Source organism: Salvelinus sp. IW2-2015, linkage group LG25 (genome assembly GCF_002910315.2).
Source record: "Salvelinus sp. IW2-2015 linkage group LG25, ASM291031v2, whole genome shotgun sequence".
NCBI lineage: Eukaryota > Metazoa > Chordata > Actinopteri > Salmoniformes > Salmonidae > Salvelinus > Salvelinus sp. IW2-2015.
The window spans coordinates 15,179,046-15,192,912 of record NC_036865.1 but is presented as its reverse complement, the minus strand read 5'-3'; the positions used below and the strand labels follow the sequence as shown (position 1 = coordinate 15,192,912).

Genomic DNA, 13,867 nt, shown 5'->3' with positions numbered 1-13,867 from the left:
CTCCTGAAACCTATAGCAGTAGCCATTGCATGGATTGAGGGAGACAATGCCATCCTGTCTGATGTTCAGACTCTGCTTGCAGATGTAAGAGAAGAAATCTGTACTGCCCTGCCCACTTCACTGTTGCTCCAAGCAGAGGAATCTGCAGTTCTGAAATACATGAAGAATTCTGCCTGAAGCCCATACATGCCGCAGCYTACACATTGGACAACAAGTATGCTGGCAAGAGCATCCTATCTGGTGCAGAGATCAACAAGGCCTATGGTATCATCACTACCGTGTCTCGCCATCTTGGACTGGATGAGGGCAAGGTTCTTGGCAGTCTGGCGAAGTACACTTCCAAGCAAGGGCTTTGGGATGGAGATGCAATATGGCAGTCGTGACAACATACCTCATCAGCCACCTGGTGGAAGGGACTTTGTGGATCTGAGGCTCTTTACCCTGTTGCCTCCATCACCCTCCAAATCCCACCAACATCAGCCGCCTCAGAGCGCAAGTGGTCCTTGTTTGGGAACACACACACCAAAGCACGCAACAGGCTGACCTATACAAGGGTTGAAAAATTGGTGGCCATCTGGGCAAATTTGAGGCTTTTTGAGCCTGACAACGAGCCATCCTCAACAAGGTTGGAAAGTGACAGTGAAGATGAGGCCTCAGAGTCTGATGTTCAAGAGAGGAACATTGAGGAGGTCCAGGGAGAAGACATGGAAGCCTGAGAGGAAGACAACCAAAGCTTTATTTTCTAGACTATAATTTTACAGATGTATGTTGAAAACGTTTTTGGGAGATGCGATGGATTATTGGGGATAATTCAATATTCCCTTTCTTTTGTTTTATTAATTTGCATATATTTCCGTTAATTCCCAGCTTGATCTCCCCCTTTAAATAAAGGACAAACCGTGGCTCAAAATGCCTTCCAAGCAATGGAAACCTCCCCAGTAAGGAGAGACAGGTTAAAACGGTTCGAGATAGGCTTGGCGATGATAGGGGCAGCAACCTTAAAGAAGAAAGGGTCTAAACCATCTGACTCAGATGTTTTTTTGGGGTCAAGTTTCAGGAGTTTCTTTAGCACCTCGGACTCAGTGACTGCCTGCAGGGAGAAACTTTGTAGCGGAGCAGGGTAAAAAGAGGGAGAAGCGTCAGGGCTAGTTGCATTAGAAGGGGTGGGAGATGAGGAAATGTTGGACGGGCAAGGAGGCATGGCTGAGTCAAATAGGAATCCTGACTTAATGAAGTGGTGATTATAGAGCTCAGCCATGTGCTCCTTGTCAGTAACAACCACATCACCAACATTAAGGGACATGGGCAGCTGTGAGGAGGAGGGTTTTTTCTCCAGGTCTTTAACCATTTTCCAGAATGTCTTGGGGTTAGACCCACAGAGAGAGAAKTGCTCCTGAAAGTAACTAACCTTGGCCCTCCGGATAGCCTGAAGGCAGTTATTTCTCATTTGCCTGAWCGAGAGCCAATCAGCCTGAGTATGCGTGTGCCGAGCCTTTCGCAAAATGCAATTCTTGAGGTGGAGTAACTCTGCAAGATCACTGTCGAACCAGGGGCTGAACCTGTTTTTTATTCTCATTTTCTTTATGGGGGCGTGTTCGTTAACAATACCACTGAAAATATAAAAAAGAAGGTCTTCGACAGAGGGGGATCAAGCTGATTCTATACCATTATACAGAGGCCAGTTCATGAAGGAAGACTTGCTCATTAAAGTTTTTTAGTAAGCGTCTATGACAAATCAGGACAGGTCGTTTCACTGAGCAGCCATTACGCACACGATCACTAAGGGCATTACAGAAAACACCAGACTGATACCTATCAGGATTATTTGTGAGGATAACATAGAGGAGAGTAGCCTTTTGAGGGTTAAGTACAGTGGATTATCTACCAACAGTACTTKGTCTCTATGGATGATGGGTTAGTTCTTTAGTCAACTTGGCAACATAATATTATACTAGCCTGCAGGCTATTAATTTGGGGTTATTTGATTTCTGAAAACGAATGAAAAGCTGATCATTAATTGTATACTGAACATTCTTTTCACACGGGGATTGTTTAAATTTATGAATTCAATTTCCATTAATTTCCTGCATTGATGGAGTCAAATGCAGGAAATAGCAGAGGGAGCACCCCCTATCCACATTGAAGGGACAGCAGTGGAGATGGTGGAACGTTTTTTAAGTTCCTCGGCGTACACATCACAGACAAACTGAAATGGTCCACTCACACAGACAGTGTGGTGAAGAAGGCGCAACAGCGCAGAAATTTGGCTTGTCACCKAAAACCCTGACAAACTTTTACAGATGCACAATCGAGTGCATCCTGTCGGGCTGTATCACAGCCTGGTACGGCAACTGCACCYCCCTCAACCGCAAGGRTCTCCAGAGGGTGGTGCGGTCTGCACAACGCAGCACAGGGGCAAACTACCTGCCCTCCATGACACCTACAGCACCCGATGTCACAGGAAGGCCAAAAAGATCATCAAGTACAACAACCACCCGAGCCACTGCCTGTTCACACCGRTACCATCCAGAAGGCGAGGTCAGTACAGGTGCATCAAAGCTGGGACCGAGAGACTGAAAAACAGCTTCTATCTCAAGGCCNCGAGCCACTGCCTGTTCACACCGCTACCATCCAGAAGGCGAGGTCAGTACAGGTGCATCAAAGCTGGGACCGACAGACTGAAAAACAGCTTCTATCTCAAGGCCATCATACTGCTAACTCAGAGAGGCTGCTGCCTACATTGAGACCCAATCACTGGCCACTTTAATAAATTGATCACTAGTCACTTTATACAATGCACTCTAAATAATGTKACTTTAATAATGTTTACATATCTTACACTATTCATATCACATGTATATACTGTATTTTATACCATCTGTTACACCTTGCCTATGCCGCATCCATATACTTACATGTACATATTCTCATTCACCCTTTTAGATTTGTGTGTATTAAGTAGTTGTTGGGGAATTATTAGATTACTTGTTAGATATTACTTTACTGTCGGAACTAGATGCACAAGCATTTCGCTACACTCACATTAACATCTGCTAACCATGTGTATGTGACAAATAACATGTTATTTGGATAACTGACCTCAATAGTCTGTGATCTGACCTCAATAGTCAGTGTCTGCTAGCAACATTTGAGTTGGATATGTAGCTACACGCTTGCATCTGCTTGATATATTTGGTGCTGTGTGTGTGTAATGGTGTGTCCTTGCCTGAAGCCTGAAAATGAGGTTGTAGATTTGACTGTTTGAGTGGAGGGGAATCGGGAGGGGGGTCCTACCATACATGCGGTAAGGAGATCAATGGAACGCAGACCGTGGGGGATAGAAWAAGGCGCCGGATTGGCACGCATTCAACAAGTCTGATCTAGCAAAGTGGATATTCGTCAAATCTGTCATGATTTATGTATTGTAACAGGCCCACAATGTGATTACTTAAGTCCAATTTGGATATATGTTTTCGCTGCATAACATGTAGAAGTTATCCCTTTTCAGGTTTAGAATAAGTGACTGCTAAATGCTAACTCCTGTTCATATAAGCTGGTTGAATAGAATGATTCCACTCGTTCGCAAAGAGGCAGGCGCGATAATAACTCAGTAATAAAGAATATAAGCGTTCTGAGCTCTGATCAATGCTGGGAACACAATAATAAGTGGGTAAAGGCTAATTAACAAAATAAAAAGGTGASTAAATGCTGTTTCACAAATAAAAAGCTGTGTAAATGACAGTTACACTCCACTACATCCCTGATCATATTTATATGGTTGGTCAACCAAGGTTTGCCAGTGCTGTGATAAGATAGTGTAAAATAATGAATTTGAAGAATTGATCTGSATTGTATGTTTGTTACCTAGCKAACCAGATAGTTTTAAAGGAATGATTKCATWKATTTTTTCAAATTTACTGCAAATATGCCAACATTCCATTCAAACAATGCAGTCAATCGACATCCATACACTGGCTGAAATCAGTTGATGATAGACAAGTAAATGTAAATGCAACAAGTACAGCTTCATGTATTTTAGAGGCTATTTATACAGAAAATGTGTATAAAACCTGTATCAATTGTATTTATAATTATATTACAATATTTCAGGTTGACATTTATTCTATTGCGCAATTTCTGAAATATCACATGCCTTATGTTTATTTTCCTGCATATGTAAAATTAGGATTATGGCTCTATTGCCATTCATTCCAATTAGAATGGTTTGGATTTCTCCCTGACCAATATGGCTGCCATTTTTCAGTCCATTCTGGAACTTTGAGGATTTATGGGTTCTGCAAGTATGGAACGCCATTTGGGTCTTTGCGTGTCAAAAAATATACACAGCAAATAATTTGTTTGCGCAAGCCAAGCGCCACCACTAGTCAGTAGCACTGTCAAAGATGTATACATATATTTTTTTCTTTGCAAACAAGCACACACAGCAGCCAGGATGTGTTCACAATACCACATTGGTAATAAGCAATTATTTGTTAGACCGAATGGAAAATAATTTGAATTAAGATCAGGATCAAACAAGCAGGATAAAAACTGATAGCTAGATAGTCCAACATTCTCCCTGACATACAACCATCCCAGAGACAGGGAGAAAGGATGGTATTCCTGCAGCTGCTGCCTGCCAGCTAACCACATCCCAACTTCCCAAGCAGTTYCACCTGATTCATCCTAGCTTGTCAAAATACAGAAGTATAATCAAGCATTTTTTCAACATTGATGATAGTTTGGAAACTGGAGGTAGGCCTCCATACTACATTGACTTCGGTTTGGAGTATGACAAATCTACCTAGCTAGCACCAATGCAACCAGCCTGAAAACAATGACCGGAAACTGCAATCATTTTTTATCTTTTTTTCAAGGATTTAGTCATCCATATCATTAACAATAAGCTAGGTAACCACTTGTTGTTCTACTATTGAAATCTGACTTCAGTTCATGAAAATAACTAGGTTGCTAGATAAAGAACTTAACAAGCTAACCAGCTACCTAGCTCTGTTGCTTGGTATGMCTAGTGTGACTTGGCCAGACCGGGTCCGACCATCATCAACCAAATCCGAAAACTGTCTTATTTTTTAACTAGGGATATTTAAGATGATGATACCTAGCTAGATYGTTAACMAGCTATAGCTACTGAAAAATATTGTCYTTTTGCTATGTTTTTGGAGAAGGGGATAACTGCATCCCAGAATGGCGACCGTATCTCTCTCTCATCAATTGCACACAATCTCTCCCACTCTATAAATCTAACACCATAATCTCCTATTCAACTGTTTCTCAGTCTATTAGACATCTTTTTGTATTTCTCTCAGCCTGTCCACCCCTCTCTTTCCTTTGTGACTGCACCTCCTGATGGGCTGCAGGGTCAGACAGTAATTTTCCTGTTCCCATGGGGACTCCATCGTAACAGGCACATGCAAGAACACACACAGACACGTTTGCAACGGATTTTAGATCAGGGTCCTTGCAATCAATGTTCCTTAAATGTTATTTTTWTTTTTTAAATCCGGCACTTAGCAAATTTCAGGTCTGTTGAGCGCAAACTTGAATGTTGTGAAAATTCCAGCATACGTTTACTGTGAACACTGAGGCTGTATAGGCATTAAGTTATAGTTTGAACAGTGGCCAAGTAGGCTACTGTGGCTATCTTATCCTACTGTAGACCTACCAGAGTGGCCTACCATCAAAAACAATGGAGAAAATGCATCCTATAACATTTTAACATGGAAATAGCTGTTCAATGTAGGCCTARATTCCATGAAATTTGCATATAAACTCAGCAACAACAAAAAAACGTTCTCTCACTGTCAACTGCGTTTATTTTCAGCAAACTTAACATGTGTAAATATTTGAATGAACATTACAAGATTCAACAACTGAGACATAAACTGAACAAGTTCCACAGACATGTGACTAACAGAAATGGAATAATGTGTCCCTGAACAAAGAGGGGGTCAAAATCAAAAGTAACAGTCAGTATCTGGTGTGGCTACCAGCTGCATTAAGTACTACAGTGCATCTCCTCCTCATGGATTGCACCAGATTTGCGAGTTCTTGCAGTGAGATGTTACCCCACTCTTCCACCAAGGCACCTGCAAGTTCCCAGACATTTCTGGGGGGAATGGCCCTAGCCCTCACTCTCCGATCCAACAGGTCCCAGACGTGCTCAATGGGATTGAGATCCGGGCTCTTCACTGGCCATGGCAGAACACTGACATTCCTGTCTTGCAGGAAATCACGCACAGAATGAGCAGTATGGCTGGTGGCATTGTTATGCTGGAGGGTCATGTCAGGATGAGCCTGCTGGAAGGGTACCACATGAGGGAGGAGGATGTCTTCCATGTAACGCACAGTGTTGAGATTGCCTGCAATGACAACAGGCTAAGTCCAATGATGCTGTGACACACCGCCCCAGACCATGACGGACCCTCCACCTCCAAATCGATCCCGCTCCAGAGTACAGGCCTCGGTGTAACGCTCATTCCTTAGACAAAAAACGTGAATCCGACCGTCACCCCTGGTGAGACAAAAACGTGACTCGTCAGTGAAGAGCACTTTTTGCCAGTTCTGTCTGGTCCAGCGATGTGGGTTTGTGCCCATAGGCAACATTGTTGTCGGTGCTTTCTGGTGAGMACCCYCCTTACAACAGGCCTACAAGCCCTCAGTCCAGCCTCTCTCAGCCTATTGGGGACAGTCTGAGCACTGATGCAGTGCTCGGGCAGTTGCTGTTGCCATCCTGTACCTGTCCCGCAGGTGTGATGTTCGGATGTACCGATCCTATGCAGGTGTTGTTACACGTGGTCTGCCACTGCGAAGACGATCAGCTGTCCATCCTGTCTCCCTGTAGCGCTGTCTTAGGCGTCTCACAGTCATAACTGTGACCTTAATTGCCTACCGTCTGTAAGCTGTTAGTGTCTTAACGACCGTTCCACAGGTGCATGTTAATTAATTGCGTATGGTTCATTGAASAAGCATGGGAAACAGTGTTTAAACCCTTTACAATGAAGATCTGTGAAGTTATTTAGATTTTTACGAATTATCTTTGAAAAACAGGGTCCTGATAAAGGGACGTTTCTTTTTTTTCTGAGTTTAGGTTAACTGCAGCTCTGATTGGTTATACCTCACTGGTCTGTGTAGAGTTTGGCTGAGTCGTGCATGTCAGTGCATTAAAATCCTACTCTGATGCGTTTTGCCTACAACAACATTTCTTGCATAGTTTGTTTTGTTTCAGTATGTGTTGCATTGAACGTAGCTAATATTGCGTTGATTAGATCACAATTGCCACAGTAAAGGGAKACGTGATAGTGTTAACAGGGAAAACGGTGGTCACCAACCTTATGAGTCACTGAGTGAAAATGCAAGCCGAGATCTACCTCAGATTTTTTTTAACATTACTTAAAAAACATAAGAATGTGCGACATTAACCAATTAAAAACAGTACTATAGCAATGAGGGTTGTGCAGTAAGCTATAGGCTCAATACATTATCACTGCATATTGGCTTTGCATGAATTGCCCTGCCAATGCATTGTTGTTTGGGCCATTTTTTTTATTATATTGACCAAAATATAAACACAACATGTAAAGTGTTGGTCTGATGTTTCATGAACTGAAATAAAGTATCCCAGAAATGTTCCATACGCACAAAAAGCATATTTCTCTWAAATGTTGTGCACAAATTAGTTTACATCCCTGTTATTGAGCATTTATCCTTTGACAAGATAATCCATCCACCTGACAGGTGTGGCATATCAAGAAGCTGATTAAACAGCATGATCATTACACAGGTGCAGCTRATGCTGGGGACAATAAAAGGCCACTAAAATATGCAGTTTTGTCACACAACAGAATGCCGCAGATGTCTCAGGTTTTGAGGGAGCGTGCAATTGYCATGCTGTCTGCAGGAATGTCCACCAGAGCTGTTGCCAGATAATTTTATGTCAATTTCTTTACCATAAGCTCCCTCCAACAACTTTTTAGAGAATTTGGCAGTACGTACAACCGGCCTCACAACCGCAGACCARGTGTAACCACGCCAGCCAAGGACCTCCACATCAGGCTTCTTCACCTGCGGYATTYTCTGAGACCAGCCACCCASGCAGCTGATGAAACTCAGGAGTATTTCTGTCTGTAATAAACTCATTCTGATTGGCTGGGCCTGGCTCCCCAGTGGGCATGCCTGGCTTCCAAATGGGTTGGCCTATGCCCTCCCAGGCCCACCCATGGATGTGCCCATGCCCAGTCATGTGGAATCCATAGATTAAGGCCCAATGAATTTATTTCAATTGACTGATTTCKTTACATGAACTGTAACTCAGTTAAATTGTTGAAATTGTTAAATGTTGTGTTTATATTTTTGTTCAGTATATATTTCAACATTTTAGATAGGCTATATGATCACAAAAGTAATAGATCCATTTTTGTATTACTTGTCAGGCACAGCTGAATGGAAATAGGAAGAACTCGCATTTTATGACTTAGAAAAGTGTTGAATACAAAGTGTTGACAGTGCTGAGTAAGGACAAACATGAACTCACTCATAAAAACAGCAGCTCTTTGGTGTATTCGTTGACAGTCTCTCTCTAGTCATGGTTTTAAACGTTTTGAAATTTTCCAGTATCAACTTTGCTGTAGCTGTCTTTTATACCTGCTAGTTCCTGCATAAATGGTAATCTGAGCCATCCGATTGGCCAGCGGTAGGCCTATAGTGCACTTGATTTGCTCTCCGGGCCCGCAAGGAAGGCAGAGTTTGTACCTTCAGACACATGGTTAAAAATGTCAACAGTTGCCTACCCGGCGCGCAGGGCAGCTGAATCGGGTGAACCTACCGCCAACAGCCCAAGATTAATAAAAAAATAGGAACACACGGCTTTATAGTTGGGTTTTTTACAGAAATGTTTGGCGATCGACTAGGTATGCCTTGGAGATCGACCAGTCCATCGCTARCGTCCGGTTGGTGACCACTGCTCTAGAAAGTTGAGTGAAGTTCAATAATATTTATTCTGCGTGGCCGTCCCAGGGGAGCTGCGCCCACACACGCACGCAGCTTAGAGGGAACATTGCTTGCAATCCTTTAATCAACATTAGTACACAGAGGGCCAGAGCTGGTCACCTCATTCTGAGGTCAGGGCACCACTCTCTCTCTGCCTCTTTATTGGTCTGTCACTCCCACTCTGACTTTATCTCTGTCCATTGTGTAGCCTCATTTTCTCCCTCTGTCCTCCTCTACCATCATAGTGTCTTTTTAGAAAATGCATAAATGCTGTCTTTCACGCTAGTTAGCTTTGGCTCGCGAGACTACCTCTAACGTCCTTCATACTGGACACAGAGACATAAAAATGGTATCAATTAGTTCATCTGACTCTGGGGTACATAAAGTACATAAAGTGCCTCATTGCCAAAATCCTGAAGTATCCCTTTAACACTGGATAGTCTTCTCACAGTAAAGTGCATGTTTATCTATCTCTGAAGACCTAGCATGAGCTTCAAGGAAATAACTATAAAGGCCTGTATCCTAGCTGTGATCTTTGTATAAATCATCGGAAGTCAGACCTTCCCAGAAATTGTGTCAATCAATCAATCAACCAATCCATCCATCCAATTCCCTAAATGACATGGGTGTAACGGTTCACCAAACCCACAGTTCAGTACATATTGTGGTTTTGAGATCACGGTTCGGTACGTTTTCGGTACAGCAGGGAAATTAAATGCCATTCACAATGTTCAGCATTCACAATGTTCCTTGCATTGTCTGTTGTGACAGGATTGTTATGTTGGGCATCTCAAGTTTCACTCTGATGCTGCGTTTGTAACCATGTGGGAGGTGGGAATTTACCAGTTGTGAAGTCGTAAATACCAATTGGATGGATTCATGTGATTTGAACTTGTTGAGGATTGCCGATTGGCTAATGGCCAACAAACTGTGCCAACCATAAACTAAAAGTACAGCTGTCATGCTTGTAATTTATAGAGTTCAAAAACCACATTTAAAGATTGCTTTTTGTAAATAATGTTTGTTGTTGCACTTAACTGCCCGAAAATGCTTTTATATAGGCCATTTCCTTAGTAGGTGACGTCATAGGTCACCTTATGGGAYAAGTGGGTGGTTAGGATAATAGACAAGTTTCCCACTAGTAATTACCAGTTGGAGGCAATTGAAGTGGCTTTTCTCAGTCGTATGTGGTAAATTCCCACTTGGTTATAACGCACCATGACACTGCCTCCTTCAGTGCCAGATGCGTGTCTGTAGCACGGTCCATCTCCCACTCCGGGGTAACCACTRCGGGGTAACCAATCCGGGGTAACGTGATGGGCTGCTGCTGTTAATTAAGCGCAAACATTTCGGCTATGGTTTGCTTATATAGAGAGTGTACTACATGTTTCCTGATATGGGTGCAAGAGGGAAGTTCGTAAAGTGTCTTGAGTACTTTCACGAGGTGCTGAAAACCCCTATTCTCAACCACAGACACTGGGCGCATATCAGCGGCTATAAACCATAGACTGTAAAACATATAAACATAACCTACCTATCGCTCTTGTAATTTCTTTGGCCCGGTCAGAATCAGCTGCCAAGGGCTGTTTGAATGCAGAGGGGAGACGGTGTTGTGTTGTTGTTTATTTGCATTTCCGTCTTGTTCCGGTATACTGGGGTGATTTCGGCATTCAAGTTTGCGCTCAATTTTGAGGTGTTGGCAGCTGCATAGGGTATTCGTGTTGAACGTGGCAACATACTGTTAACGTTTTATCCACAACTCTCTGTCCATTGCCATTGTAATCTAATGGGAAAAATCTTCCCAGACTGGACACTTAAACGATGATGTAAGATCCTCCAATTCTGGTTTATCATCCACACCACTCGCCATCGTACAGAACTAGTTCCCGGCTGCGCCTCACAAAAGGACAGTTTGAAATGTGCCAATTCAGATTAGAATTTTGATTACAACGTGCACATAGGCTCTTTTAATGGAAAAGCCTGACTTTTTTTTTGTGTTGCTCATATTTACTCAAACGGTTTGGTACGTGTACCGTTGCACCCTTACTAACTGAATAGATTCTCACCCCGCCTGGGTTGCCATCAGAGGCAGTGACGATGAGACGGTACTGGTCAGTTGTCTCCCTGTCCAGAGGCTTCCCCAAAAGCAGCAGGCCTATCCTGTAGAGGGAGAGACAACAACACACAACACACAGCAGCATTAGTCAACAGCAAAACCCATGCTCTACTAAATCCATCCAGGATTTGTTGGTTTCCTCACTAGTGGATCTGCAATGACTGGATAAGCTACAGTACAGTATAATGAGCAGGTGTACTTGAGGCATGAACACACTTTCTCTTCACACCTCTCTCTTTCTTTCTGTCTCCCTCTCTCACACACACACACAGACACACACAAACACACTCACACAATTGGAAACACAGACAGAAACATGCAGCTACACATTTTCCTCCTTTCCGCCTGCACTCTCATGGCTATAATTTAAAGATTCTTTGACCAGGCAGGTCAGCCATGGCGTTACAGAGCCTACACTTCCTCGCCTGTCTGTCTGCCCCCCAATGCATCACAGGCTGAGAGGACCAGCCCCAAGCTTGATTAAAGTTGTCAATTTTCCAAGTGAGTTCTCTTAGTTATGGCCCATACATTTCTCCSCCACCAATTGAGATGGCGTTCACAAGGCCAAGTACATTTTTCTCCAAACAGCATAAAAATGCAAAGCAGTGTCKTCCACAGCAAAGTTGTTGTACCCATGGCCACAAAGGCCTAAAATCCATCTTCTGCACAGAATGAAGCCCTGGGGACAAAGAGCAGTGAAGCTGAACTTGAATATGATGATTATAATAACGATGATGATGATGATCTTTGCTTCTCAGACAACAGGGAATCCATCCCAAGCTGCTCGAAGTTGTGAACTCTACTCCGACCCTGTTTGAGAGGACACTGATCACGTATGATAGCGGCCAGCAGCTACAGGAGAGATCCTAGAGAGAGGACGCGGTTGTCAGATTGATAGGATCTTGTTAACACACAGTGGAGGGCAAYTGTAGGAAGGTCGTGCTGGATGTGAGTGATTCTGCACACCATATTTGCTTCTTTCCGTGTGCATGAACCTGTAAGTATTTTCCCCAGTACTGAACATATGATCTCTGGTATCTGCTATTCTACTTGTATGTCCTCTCTTTGACTCTGTAGCATATTTTGTGTGTATCATACGAGTGATGTGTCCAGGCCTTGTTGTAGTGATCTTTGCTCTTTATTCTTGGCTAAAAGTGGGAAAAGATCTGAGGCWGAGTTTCTATGTCTCTACCCATCATGCCTCTGGGGAACCTGCTCCATTTAGAGGGAGTTATWGACCAAGGAGCCCATTATTCATATAGCCGTATCAAACCAGCACCATATGTGGCCTGAATCTGAACATCCTACGCTGCACAAAACCTATGCCGCCCCGTCATCCCCCTCAAGAGTTSTGGATGGGCTTGAAAAATGAGAGAGCAGCTCTGACTAGGATGCCATAATTATCTCGTATGCTCATCAAGCATACATTACCGGTTAATTATCKTTCGATTCATCAGAAGTCCCCAGCACATGGTTAGGGGAATATACAGTGGGGTACTTATACAGTAAKTCTGCTGAGGGCTGTTATAGTAATGTGTAACCATTCGACCTCTCCAAAAGACACAGTAGGATATGCGCTTGTTTTAGGAAGACGTCAATTGTATCTGCTCGGAGAGAGATTCCTGTACCAACCACAGATGTCTCAGAGTCCTGGAGATATTGTCACATCTTTTCTTACTGCTGCTACCACCGGGCCTGCGCAAAGTAATCATCCCTCCATACAAACAATCGCTCCAACATGGAGACAGATTAAGAGTAAACAAACTAAAACAAAAGAGGGGGWAACAATGCCTAAACAAGCCTTCCTGGCATGGCTGGGAGAGGCTTTAATCAATTAGAGAAACAAATGGCTGAAAGGGTGCCTTGTTTTCAGTCTCCCCATGTCTCCTCACCACGGCGCCATTGCACGGGACGCTTCCCACTTTATTTCCTTGTTTATTTAAGGGGCAGTAAACAGCACTCGCCTCGTAAATATTTMATGGTGTTTCTCCTCTCGCCTCCATCCCTCTCTCACTCCACCCCCTCCGCCTCCTCTCCCATTCCTTGCTCTGACAGACTGTATTGGCAGTGGGTGACTGATGACAATTTTCATCTTCTTTCTGGTTGTATCCTCCTTCTCCACCTCCTTCTCCTTTTCTACGCATTGACCCGTGTAACAACTCAGTGAGGCTGAGGACTGTCTGTGCTTTCTAGGCTATAGGGGAGGATGTTGTAGAGGATTTCCACTAGCTAGCTCATAAAGCTATGTTTTCTAAACATGAATGATGATAGATGCAGTTGACCCAGGGTGTTTTTGTTCTTTTCTCAATATACAGTGCATTCGGAATGTATTCAGACCTCTTCCCCTTTTCCACATTTTGTTACATTACAGCCTTATTCTAAAATGTATTAAATAAAACATGTTCCTCATCAATCTACACACAATAACCCACAATGACAAAGAAAAATCTTTTTTTTTCTGTTTGCAAATGTATTAAAAACAAAAAACCGAAATACCTTATTTACAAAAGTATTCAGACTGAAATTGAGCTCAGGTGCATCCTGTTTACATTGATCATCCATGAGATGTTTCTACAACTTGATTGGAGTCCACCTGTGGTAAATTCAATTGATTGGACATGATTTGGAAAGGCAAACACCTGTCTATATAAGGTCCCACAGTTGACAGTGCATGTCAGAGCAAAAACCAAGCCATGAGGTCGAAGGAATTGTTCGTGGAGCTCCGAGACAGGATTGTGTCGAGGC

At 43.2% G+C, this 13,867-nt stretch overlaps 1 pseudogene; it reads right to left on the bottom strand.

Moving 5' to 3' along the window:
- The window catches only part of LOC111951947 (protocadherin-15-like), a 326,670-nt pseudogene that overhangs the window by 145,083 nt on the left and 167,720 nt on the right, over positions 1-13,867 (bottom strand).